This window comes from Alligator mississippiensis, chromosome 1, assembly GCF_030867095.1.
Source record: "Alligator mississippiensis isolate rAllMis1 chromosome 1, rAllMis1, whole genome shotgun sequence".
Classification (NCBI taxonomy): domain Eukaryota; kingdom Metazoa; phylum Chordata; order Crocodylia; family Alligatoridae; genus Alligator; species Alligator mississippiensis.
In genome coordinates this window covers 86187142-86197646 of record NC_081824.1, presented here as the reverse complement: position 1 = coordinate 86197646, position 10505 = coordinate 86187142, and positions in this window count along the sequence as shown.

Sequence of the window (10505 nt, the reverse complement as noted above, 5' to 3'; positions counted from 1 at the left end):
ATTGGAATTTGCCAGTTTTTCATTGAGGTGTTAGTGGAAGAGGTCTTGCTTGCTTGAGTCCTTGCATCCTTCTACATTGACTTTCTGTTGACATTGGGTCTGCTGCAGCCATTATTTGGGAGCCAGTTTGAATGACAACCGAGTGGATGAGTCATGATAAGTCAGGCAGTTGTCAGCTCCTAGCATAGCTTGAGTGATGCAGATATCTTTGTGATCCCACGCATGAACAATTGAAGACTTAATCAAGTGCCAATGCTTAGATTGCAGGTGTTGCCATGCCATGTCATGTACCTGTTTTTCTGGTGGAACAGGGTGTTGGTGATGGTGAGTCCATGTTCCATGAATTTGGTCAAGAGGATTCATAGATTTCATAGATTTCATAGACATTAGGGCTGGAAGGGACCTCGGAAGATCATCGAGTCCAGCCCGCCGCCCAAAGGGCAGGACGTAAGCTGGGGTCATAGGATCCCAGCAAGATAAGCATCCAGTTTCATCTTGAAGGTGTTCAATGAAGGCGCTTGAACAACCTCCGGCGGCAGGCTGTTCCAGACCTTGGGGGCTCGGACAGTAAAGAAATTCTTTCTTATGTCCAGCCTGAAACGGTCTTGTAGTAGTTTATGACCGTTCAACCTAGTCATCATCCCTTGGGGCGCTCTGGTGAAAAAACGTTTCCCCAGATACTGGTGATCACCCCTGATAAACTTGTAGGTGGCCATCAGATCACCCCTGAGCCTGTGCTTTTCCAGGCTAAAGAGCCCCAGGGCTCTCAGCCTGTCATTGTAGGGTCTGCTTCCCTGACCCCTGATCATGCACGTGGCTCTTCTCTGGACTCTCTCAAGCTTCTCCACATCCTTTTTGAATTGTGGAGCCCAAAACTGGACGCAGTACTCCAGCTGCGGCCTCACTAAGGCCGAGTACAGGGGGAGAATGACGTCCCGGGATTTGCTTGAGAAGCATCTATGGATGCAAGCCAGCGTTTTGGTCGCTTTACTAGCCGCAGCATCGCATTGCAGGCTCATGTTCATCTTGTGGTCAATGATGACCCCCAAGTCTCTTTCTTCCATAGTGCTAACCAACATAGCACTGCCGAGCCTATAAGGATGCTGCGGGTTTTTCTTCCCAAGGTGGAGAACCTTGCATTTATCGGCATTGAACACCATCAGATTTTCATCTGCCCACTTGCTGAGCCTGTCCAGGTCAGCCTGGATCACCCGCCTGTCTTCTGGCGTGGATGCTTTGCCCCAAAGTTTGGTGTCATCGGCGAACTTGGCCAGTCCGCTTCTGACTCCAGTGTCCACATCGTTAATGAAGATGTTGAACAGTATGGGTCCAAGGACAGAGCCCTGGGGGACCCCACTGGTCACAGGACACCACGATGAGTGACTTCCATCAATTACTACCCTCTGGGTCCGACCCCGGAGCCAATTTTCCAGCCAGTGGATCGTGGGGGACCCAAGGCAACAATTGGCCAGTTTCTCCAAGAGACGATCATGGGACACCAGATCGAAGGCTTTTTTGAAGTCAAGATATATGACATCAATCTCATCTCCCTTGTCCAGGTGATAGGTCACCTGGTCGTAGAAGGAAATGAGATTGGTCAAGCAAGACCTACCCGCAACAAACCCGTGCTGGCTATCCCTTAAGATGTTGGCGTCGGCCAGTCCATTAAGGATGGCCTCCTTAATAAACTTTTCTAAGATCTTCCTGGGATAGAAGTCAGGCTGATGGGCCTATAGTTAGCCGGATCCACTTTCCTCCCTTTCTTGAAGATAGGCACCACGTTGGCCTTCTTCCAGTCTTTGGGCACTACACCAGAGCGCCAAGAGTTTTCAAAGATCCGCGCTAGAGGCTGGGCTATGATGCTCGCCAGCTCCTTGAGTACCCTGGGGTGAAGATTGTCAGGGCCGGCTGACTTGAAGGTATCCAGCTTCTCAAGATGTTCCTTCACAAAGTCAGCATTAATGGAGGGCAGGGGATCACCCTCACCCGGACTTCCCAGCCCTGTAGCAGGCACGGGCGTCCCATGGGGCTGATGAAAGACCGACGCAAAGTACCTATTTAATAGGTTGGCTTTTTCCTGGGCGTCAGTTGTCAGTTGCCCCATCTGGTTCAGCAGGGGTCCAACGTTGCCCCTGCTTTTCCTCCGGCTCCCCACATATCTGAAAAAGGACTTTTTATTGTCCTTGATGCTCAAAGCTAGCTGGAGTTCAGTTGCAGCCTTCGCTTTCCTGGTCTGCTCCCTACAGGACCGGACCAGTGCAGAATAATCCTCCTTGGAGGTGACTCCCATCCTCCATCCTTTGTAGGCCTTTCTTTTTAGCCTCAGGAGGTCTGCTAGGTCCCTGGAGAGCCAGGGGGGCTGCTGTGCCCTCTTGCTGCCTTTCCTCTGAGATGGAATAGACTTAGTTTGTGCATTGAGGATCGCTCCCTTGAGGAGCAACCACTCTTCTTGAACTCCCCTCTCCCTGCGGTCACAGTCCCTTAGGGCCTCACTGACAAGCCTCCTGAGCTTGTCAAAGTCGGCTTTCCTGAAGTCAAGGACTTGCGTGTTGCTGACCGACTTGCCAGCTTTTCGGCAGATGGTGAAGGTGATCAGCTCGTGGTCGCTGTCACCCAGCTTCCCATCGATCACTAGGTCGCCGACTAGGTCCTCCCCAGTAGCCAGCACCAGGTCGAGCAGCGCTTTGCCTCTCATTGGCCCATAGACTTCTTGAGTCAGGTAGAGGTCATCCACGCACGAGAGGAAGCTCTGCGACCGCTCAGATTTTGCTGAGCGATCCTCCCACGAGATGTCTGGGTAATTGAAGTCACCCATGACAACCATGGTCCTGGAGCAAGCTGCCTCAGCCAGTTCCTGGGCAAACTCCTGGTCTAGCTCAGGACTTTGGGTGGGAGGTCTGTAATAGACTCCCACCATTGTGTCCCCTGTGCCGTGTTCCCCACGGATTTTACACCCAGAGGGTCTCCAGCCGTCCACCCTGGTTGCCAATATCGGCTTGCAGGGACACGTAGCTTTCCTTAACATAGAGAGCTACACCCCCGCCCCTTTTCTCTACACGATCCCTCCTGCACAGGGTATAGCCATCTATCCCTGTGGTCCAGTCATGGGTGGAGTCCCACCAGGTCTCCGTGATCCCTATGACATCGTAATTGTTTGCACTGAGCAGGAGGATGAGCTCCTCCTGCTTATTCCCCAAGCTCCTGGCATTTGTGTACAGGCAGGCAAGCGCCCCCTGGGGGGCTCCTTCCTTGCCCACAGATTTTACCAGGGCTTGGGCTGGGGCGGGCTCCCTTGAGTGCCATGATCCGCTGGCTTTGCAAGATTTGCTCAGCGGGCCAGCAGTGGCGGTCGTGCCCCCATCCCCCAGCGGGCTTAGTTTAAAGCCCGGTGGAGCAGGTCAGCCAGTCTGGCTGAGAAGAGCCTCCTCCCTAGGGGAGAGAGGTGGAGACCATCTCTTCCCAGCAGTTCGCTGCCTCTCTCGCCAAAGAGCGGGCTGTGGTCATGAAAGCCAAAGCCTTCCTGACGACACCAGCGCCGCAGTCTTTGGTTGACCACATAGATCCTCCTGTCCCTTCTCAGCCCATAGCCTGAGACTGGGAGGATCGACGAGAACACCACCTGTGCCCCCAGACCCTTAAGCCCCACTCCCAAATCCCTGTAGCGCCTCATGACCTGGCTGGGAGTGCTCCGAGCCGTGTCATTGGTGCCCACATGAATAAGGAGCATGGGATAGCGGTCTGTGGGTTTGAGGAGCTTGGGGATCCTCTCCGCAATGTCCCAGATGCGGGCCCCTGGGAAGCAGCAGACTTGCCGGGCTAAGGGGTCAGGGTGGCAGATTGGCCCCTCCGTCCCCCTCAGGAGGGAGTCTCCCACAACAAACACCTTACGTTTTGTCTTGGGGAGAGCAGGGGCGGGAGCTGCAGTTGGGCCCATGTTGCCTGTGGGGGCCGGCAACTCAGCAGGCTCTGCTGGGGCAGCAAGAGGTGCATACCTGTTGCTCAGTTGTGGCGGGGGTGGGGCCTTGGTGCGGCGGGCCTTAGGGCCCTTGACCACCTTGGTCCATGCCCCTGGCTGGACACAGCAGGAGGTCCCAGAGTCCTCCTCTGGCCTGGAGGGAGACTGTGATCTACCCTCTGCCTCCCGGGGGAGAAGGGCCTGGCAGTAGGAGTCTATCTCCTGCTCGCAGTCCCTGATGGCACGCAGTCTGTGGACTGTGGCCTGGAGCTCCTCCAGCTGGCGTGCCAGAGACCCCAAAAGGGAGCAGACCCCGCAAGGGGAGGTCGCCATGCTCCCAGGCCCCAGAGCCTGAAAAAGGGACAGGCAGCCCCCGCAGCCGAGAGCCAGGGTTTCCGTCTGCGTGGAGCCCGGAACCAGGGGCTCCGTCTGGGTGGCTGTCTCTGAGGTGCCAGAAGGGGGGGCCGCGGAGCCCGAGGGGACACTCGGGGTGCGGCGCGTGCCCATCCGTGTCATGCCTCTGGTAGGCTGGCTACGGCTGGGACTGTCTACCCTGGGGGGTGCGCAGGCAGGGTCTGGCACCCTCCCGCACGAACTCCGCGCTAACTCACGCGCTGGCAGAGAAGCGCGCCTGTTTGTGCAGCCTGTTCGCGCGGCTCCGGTCACGTGGCTCCCTGGGGGGCTGGGCGAAGTAGGGGCCTGGGCGGGGCTTGACCCGGCCCGGCTCCACTCAGCTGCCGCCTCCCACACACACACTAAGGGGTTAGCCCCTTCTCTCCACAGGCCCCGCTTACCCCAGCTGCGCTGGGGGTCAGCGGGGGGCTCCGCGGCTGCTGGAGGGTTTCTGGGGGGCTTCGGGGGAGCGGGGGCGCAGCGAGCTTTCACCTGCGCGTCTCTCGCCGCTCCCGTATCTAACTGGGCTTTTTCCCGGTCGGCGGGCCCTTTTAAACTGCGCGCATGCGCAGTGGGCCTGCCGTCGAGGAAGCTGCTCTTAAGGTAAATACGGGGGCCCTGCCCGGGATTTGGGGGACCCTGCCTTACTGGAGGGGGGCTGGTGAGTACCCCCCCTTCTCTCTCTCTCTCTCTCTCTCTCTCCCTGGGGGGCTGGGCCAAGTAGGGGCCTGGGCGGGGCTTGACCCGGCCCGGCTCCACTCAGCTGCCGCCTCCCACACACACACTAAGGGGTTAGCCCCTTCTCTCCACGGGCCCCGCTTACTCCGGCTGCGCTGGGGGTCAGCGGGGGGCTCCGCGGCTGCTGGAGGGTTTCTGGGGGGCTTCGCAGGAGCGGGGGCGCAGCGAGCTTTCACCCGCGCGTCTCTCGCCGCTCCCGCATCTAACAGGAAGATTCTATTGGAGTTAATCTTTCCAACTAGTTTCTTGCCAATGGTTCCTTTCCAGGATTTCAAGACTCTTCTGACTTTGGCATTGAAATTTCCAAGCAGAATAAGCCTGTCTCCCTCCAGAATGTCAGAAAGGACTTGGTGAAGGCTGGCATAGAAACCTCCTTGGTTTCTTTGGTGGTGTCAAGAGTTGGGGCATACATCCTGATGAGAGTGGCATATTGGCTTCCTGCTAATTTGAGATGGAGAGTCATGAGGTGCTCACTAATTTTGACAGGGAACTCATTGAGTTTGTTTATTGTGCAGGCCGGGGAGTGGTCCCAGGTTCTCGGGGGCGTGCGGCGGGCTATGGCCAGCAGCCGTGGCACGCGGGTCGGGGAATGCAGGCCGGCAGACTAGAATTAGGCACGGACGCTTAGCGGTTGATTAAAGATTATTTTACTTACACCGAAGATGGTCGCAGTGCAGGCAGGAAAACTTGCTTGAGTTGTGGTTACAGACAGAAAAGAAGAGAGGCGGACAAGAGTTCCTTCCACGTGAACCTCTAGCCCAATCCGGTTGAAGGCTCTAAACACGCGAGCCTGTCGTGTCAACCGAAGAAAACAATTCAAAGCAGAGAGCTCTGGATATACTCACACGAAGTTTGCTAGGCTCCGTGGAACTTGCGCGCAGGGAAGGGGTTTGTCGAGGGATCGTTCGGTGATGGGGAGAGGCCAGAGGTTGATCAGACCCCTATAGCCTTCTTGAGATACATGCTGGGTCCAATAGGCTCCGCAGCGCTTAGAGATCTTCATGAGATGTGAAGTTCTCCTCCTCCAGATGGTTGTGGAGTCCTCCAACTTGGGCGGAAACCACTCAAGCGTCTTATACGGCTAGCAAGCCAATCGCTAGCCGCCACGTGGGAATAATTTAGAACTGGCCAATAGTGGGACACAAATTTGCATGCGAATGGCGGGAACTCCTTGCACCGTTCATTTCTCTTTTGCAACTAAGAAATGCACCCTGCAAAGAAAGCTCCTAGTGGCGGGAAATAATTTAGCAGTGCCGAAGCGCACACAAACAAAAATCACACCCTTGGGTTGTGACATCCCCCCTTGCTGAAGGCACAGCTGAATTATGCTATGCGCTCGTCACTCGGGTTATCAAGTGCTCTTGCCACGGGTCGTCAAACTAAACGGGTAAACACAAAATTCGCTAACATAAGAAGTTCGTCCTCCAGGGATCGAATCAAATAATAACCAACACAAATACATATACACATAATCAGATTCATAACAAAAAACTGCACGATCAGGGCTTCAGTGGGCGTCATGGCGAAGTCGCGCGTCAAGCCCTCACTTCTGCCGATGATGTTATCCTTCTTGGGGCTTCTCTCCACCACGCACTCTGAATTCCGGATCTGTAAACAAAACTCTCAAAAAATAAGTTAATGTATAACAAAATATTTATAAAGTTTCCATGGAACTACACTATCATTTCTAAAACATATAATACAAGTGTTTGTACGCTCAACTAGATGAAATCATCGAGGATTCGTCATCTGGATCTTCTAGATAATGGAAACCTAACTCATAGGCCAGTTGCCATTGGCCTGCATCCCCTAAAATCCGAAGTTGCTGCTTATTGTGTCCAGAATGCTGTAGGAGAAATCCAAACATGTATCGCTCCTCTGGTGTTCTCTGTGGCAATGATGGAAGATCGGATTCGTGGTGTTTTGTGCCTTGAATCTTGGTCGGGTGTCGACGTTCCCGACCACCGGATAATCTTGGCTCCATCAGGATACGCAGTCGTGACAACTGACGAAGGAGGTTACTCACGGGTTGGTTCACCATTGGGTTGAGCAGAATCCGGAGGACAACGATGTTCTTTCACCCATAAACCTCAAGACAACTATCTATGCTGTGAACCGTCACTGGAACGGTTCCAGGATCTCGTAGATGACGGTGAGGCCATGGTCTTATTCGCTGGAGTGATGTCAGTCCCAGCGCACATGCTCTGGGGTTCCAGGCACAGTACGAGACTCCGATGATTGCTAGCATAAGTTGTTCTGCACCGGTATGTTCTGGCCGTCTGTCATGCCATGCATGGGCTTTCTGACCGATCAGTCCTGCAACAAATGCTGGCAGTGGAATAGGCCAGTGAACGTTGAATGCCACCGTGTCGATGTCAGTGACATGTCCTCTACTCCACGAAGCTTGTCTGACCAAGAAGCTTGCTTCTTCCTGGTTTAGCAGGTCGGATCCAAGTTTCACGACCAAACATCCCAACCATACAGCTAGAGTTTCTTCAGGTTGGATTCTTTATTCTCTGCACAAATCCTGTAATTCAGTTCTGGTGTGAGCATAGTAGGCAGTAGCAACTCGGTTAGTTGTTGTTACAGGCTGAACTACTGCTGCGGGAGTCATTGCTGCTGTTATTGCTTCAGGCAGGAGGGGCGGATGCACTCCTCCGCTTGATTCTCCCTTCCGTTGGCATGAAGGTGTGGTCGCCAGAAGCGACGCTGCGTCGGTGGGTGGGGTCGCCAGAAACGACGCTGTGTCGGTGGGCGGGGTCGCCGGCCGAACTCTCGCGGGTTCCTCCGAAGCTCCACCCTTCTCTTCCGGTTCTTCCACGTGGTCTCCCTCTTGCTCAGCGCCATCTTGTCGTGGCGTTTCAGGATTCTCTTTTGCAGCCGCTTCTTTGACCGCTTGAACGGCCATACGCAGCTGGGCTTTTAAACTTAAATTCTTTTGCATTAAATCGGTTACAGTGCGAAAAGTTGTAGTTAGCACTCCCCCCTTGTCGTATTGTGGGGCCACCCTCTCATCCACGGCGCGTTCCTCCATCTCCAGATCTTCGCGGAGCTTGGATGGAAGTTTGCGACCTCTTAATCTAGACGCCAGCATAAAGGGGGCAAACCGGTCGATCGGCACCGGTTCTTCACTCTCCCGAGCACATCTTAGGCAATGGGCACGCTCCCGGGTGAGGGTCGGGTTTACTGCGCCCACCAGGTTGACTCTGGCGAGGGACACAGTGTCGAGGGGCCTGAACAGGACCTGCTCATCGCTCATCATACACCCGAATGCCACGGGGTGCAGATACACTTCCCTCTCTTTTGGGGCTCCGTCTTCGGAAGCTCCCTCTTCTCCCTTTAGCGAAAGATGTCTGCTGATAAATCTCTCACCCGTTCCGCCCGCCTGGTGGTAAGCGATATGCGCCTCCAGTTCCATAAAGCTTTCTACTTGGCGTTTTCCACTGTGCCAAGGGCAGTTCTTAACTAATTCTAGCTCCAGCGTGCCTTCCCCGATCCCATCCTCGTTGCCATGTGCGGGCCGGGGAGCAGTCCCAGGTTCTCGGGGGCGTGCGGCGGGCTGTGGCCAGCAGCCCTGGCATGTGGGTCGGGGAATGCAGGCCGGCGGACTAGAATTAGGCATGGACACTTAGCGGTTGATTAAAGATTATTTTACTTACACCGAAGATGGTCATGGTGCAGGCAGGAAAACTTGCTTGAGTTGCGGTTACAGACAGAAAAGAAGAGAGGCGGACAAGAGTTCCTTCCACGTGAACTTCTAGCCCAATCCGGTTGAAGGCTCTAAACACGCGAGCCCGTAAGGTGGATAGAAAACTGGTTGAATTGTTGGGCTCTACAGGTAGTAGATTCATAGATTCATAGATGTTAGGGTCGGAAGGGACCTCAATAGATCATTGAGTCCAACCCCCTGCATAAGCAGGAAAGAGTTCTGGGTCTAGATGATCCCAGCTAGATACTCATCTAACCTCCTCTTGAAGACCCCCAGGGTAGGGGAGAGCACCACCTCCCTTGGGAGCCCGTTCCAGACCTTGGCCACTCGAACTGTGAAGAAGTTCTTCCTAATGTCCAATCTAAATCTGCTCTCTGCTAGCTTGTGGCCATTGTTTCTTGTGACCCCTGGGGGCGCCTTGGTGAATAAATACTCACCAATTCCCTTCTGTGCCCCCGTGATGAACTTATAGGCAGCCACAAGGTCACCTCTCAACCTTCTCTTGCGGAGGCTGAAAAGGTCCAGTTTCTCTAGTCTCTCCTCATAGGGCTTGGTCTGCAGGCCCTTGACCATACGAGTTGCCCTTCTCTGGACCCTCTCCAGGTTATCCGCATCCTTATTGAAGTGTGGCGCCCAGAATTGCACGCAGTACTCCAACTGCGGTCTGACCAGTGCCCGATAGAGGGGAAGTATCACCTCCCTGGACCTATTCGTCATGCATCTGTTGATGCACGATAAAGTGCCATTGGCTTTTCTGATGGCTTCGTCACACTGCCGGCTCATGTTCATCTTGGAGTCCACTAGGACTCCAAGATCCCTTTCCACCTCTGTGCCACCCAGCAGGTCATTCCCTAGGCTGTAGGTGTGCTGGACATTTTTCCTCCCTAGGTGCAGCACTTTGCATTTCTCCTTGTTGAACTGCATCCTGGTGTTTTCTGCCCACTTGTCCAACCTATCCAGGTCTGCCTGCAGCTGTTCCCTGCCCTCCGGCGTGTCCACTTCTCCCCATAGCTTTGTGTCATCTGCAGACTTGGACAGAGTACATTTGACTCCCTCGTCCAAGTCACTGATGAAGACATTAAAGAGTATCGGTCCAAGGACCGAGCCCTGCGGGACCCCACTGCCCACACCCTTCCAGGTCGAGACCGACCCATCCACCACGACTCTTTGGGTGCGACCCTCTAGCCAATTCGCCACCCACCGGACTGTGAAGTCATCCACATCACAGCCTCTTAACTTGTTCACCAGTATGGGGTGGGATACCGTATCGAAGGCCTTCCTGAAGTCTAAGTATACGACATCCACCCCTCCTCCTGTGTCCAGGCATTTCGTAACCTGGTCATAGAAAGAGACTAGATTGGTCAGGCACGATCTGCCTGCCACAAACCCGTGCTGGTTTCCCCTCAGCATAATTTGCCCTGCCGGGCTCTCACAAATGTGAGCCTTGATAATTTTTTCAAAGACTTTACCAAGGATGGAGGTGAGACTGACTGGCCTATAGTTGCCCGGGTCCTCCTTCCTCCCCTTCTTGAAAATGGGGACCACGTTAGCCCTTTTCTAATTCTCTGGGACTTGGCCCGTGCGCCACGAGTGTTCGAATATTCCCGCCAGTGGCTCTGCAGTGATGTCGGCCAGTGCCTTCAGCACCCTTGGATGGAGCTCATCCGGGCCTGCCGACTTAAAGGCATCCAGTTCTTCCAAGTGACTCTC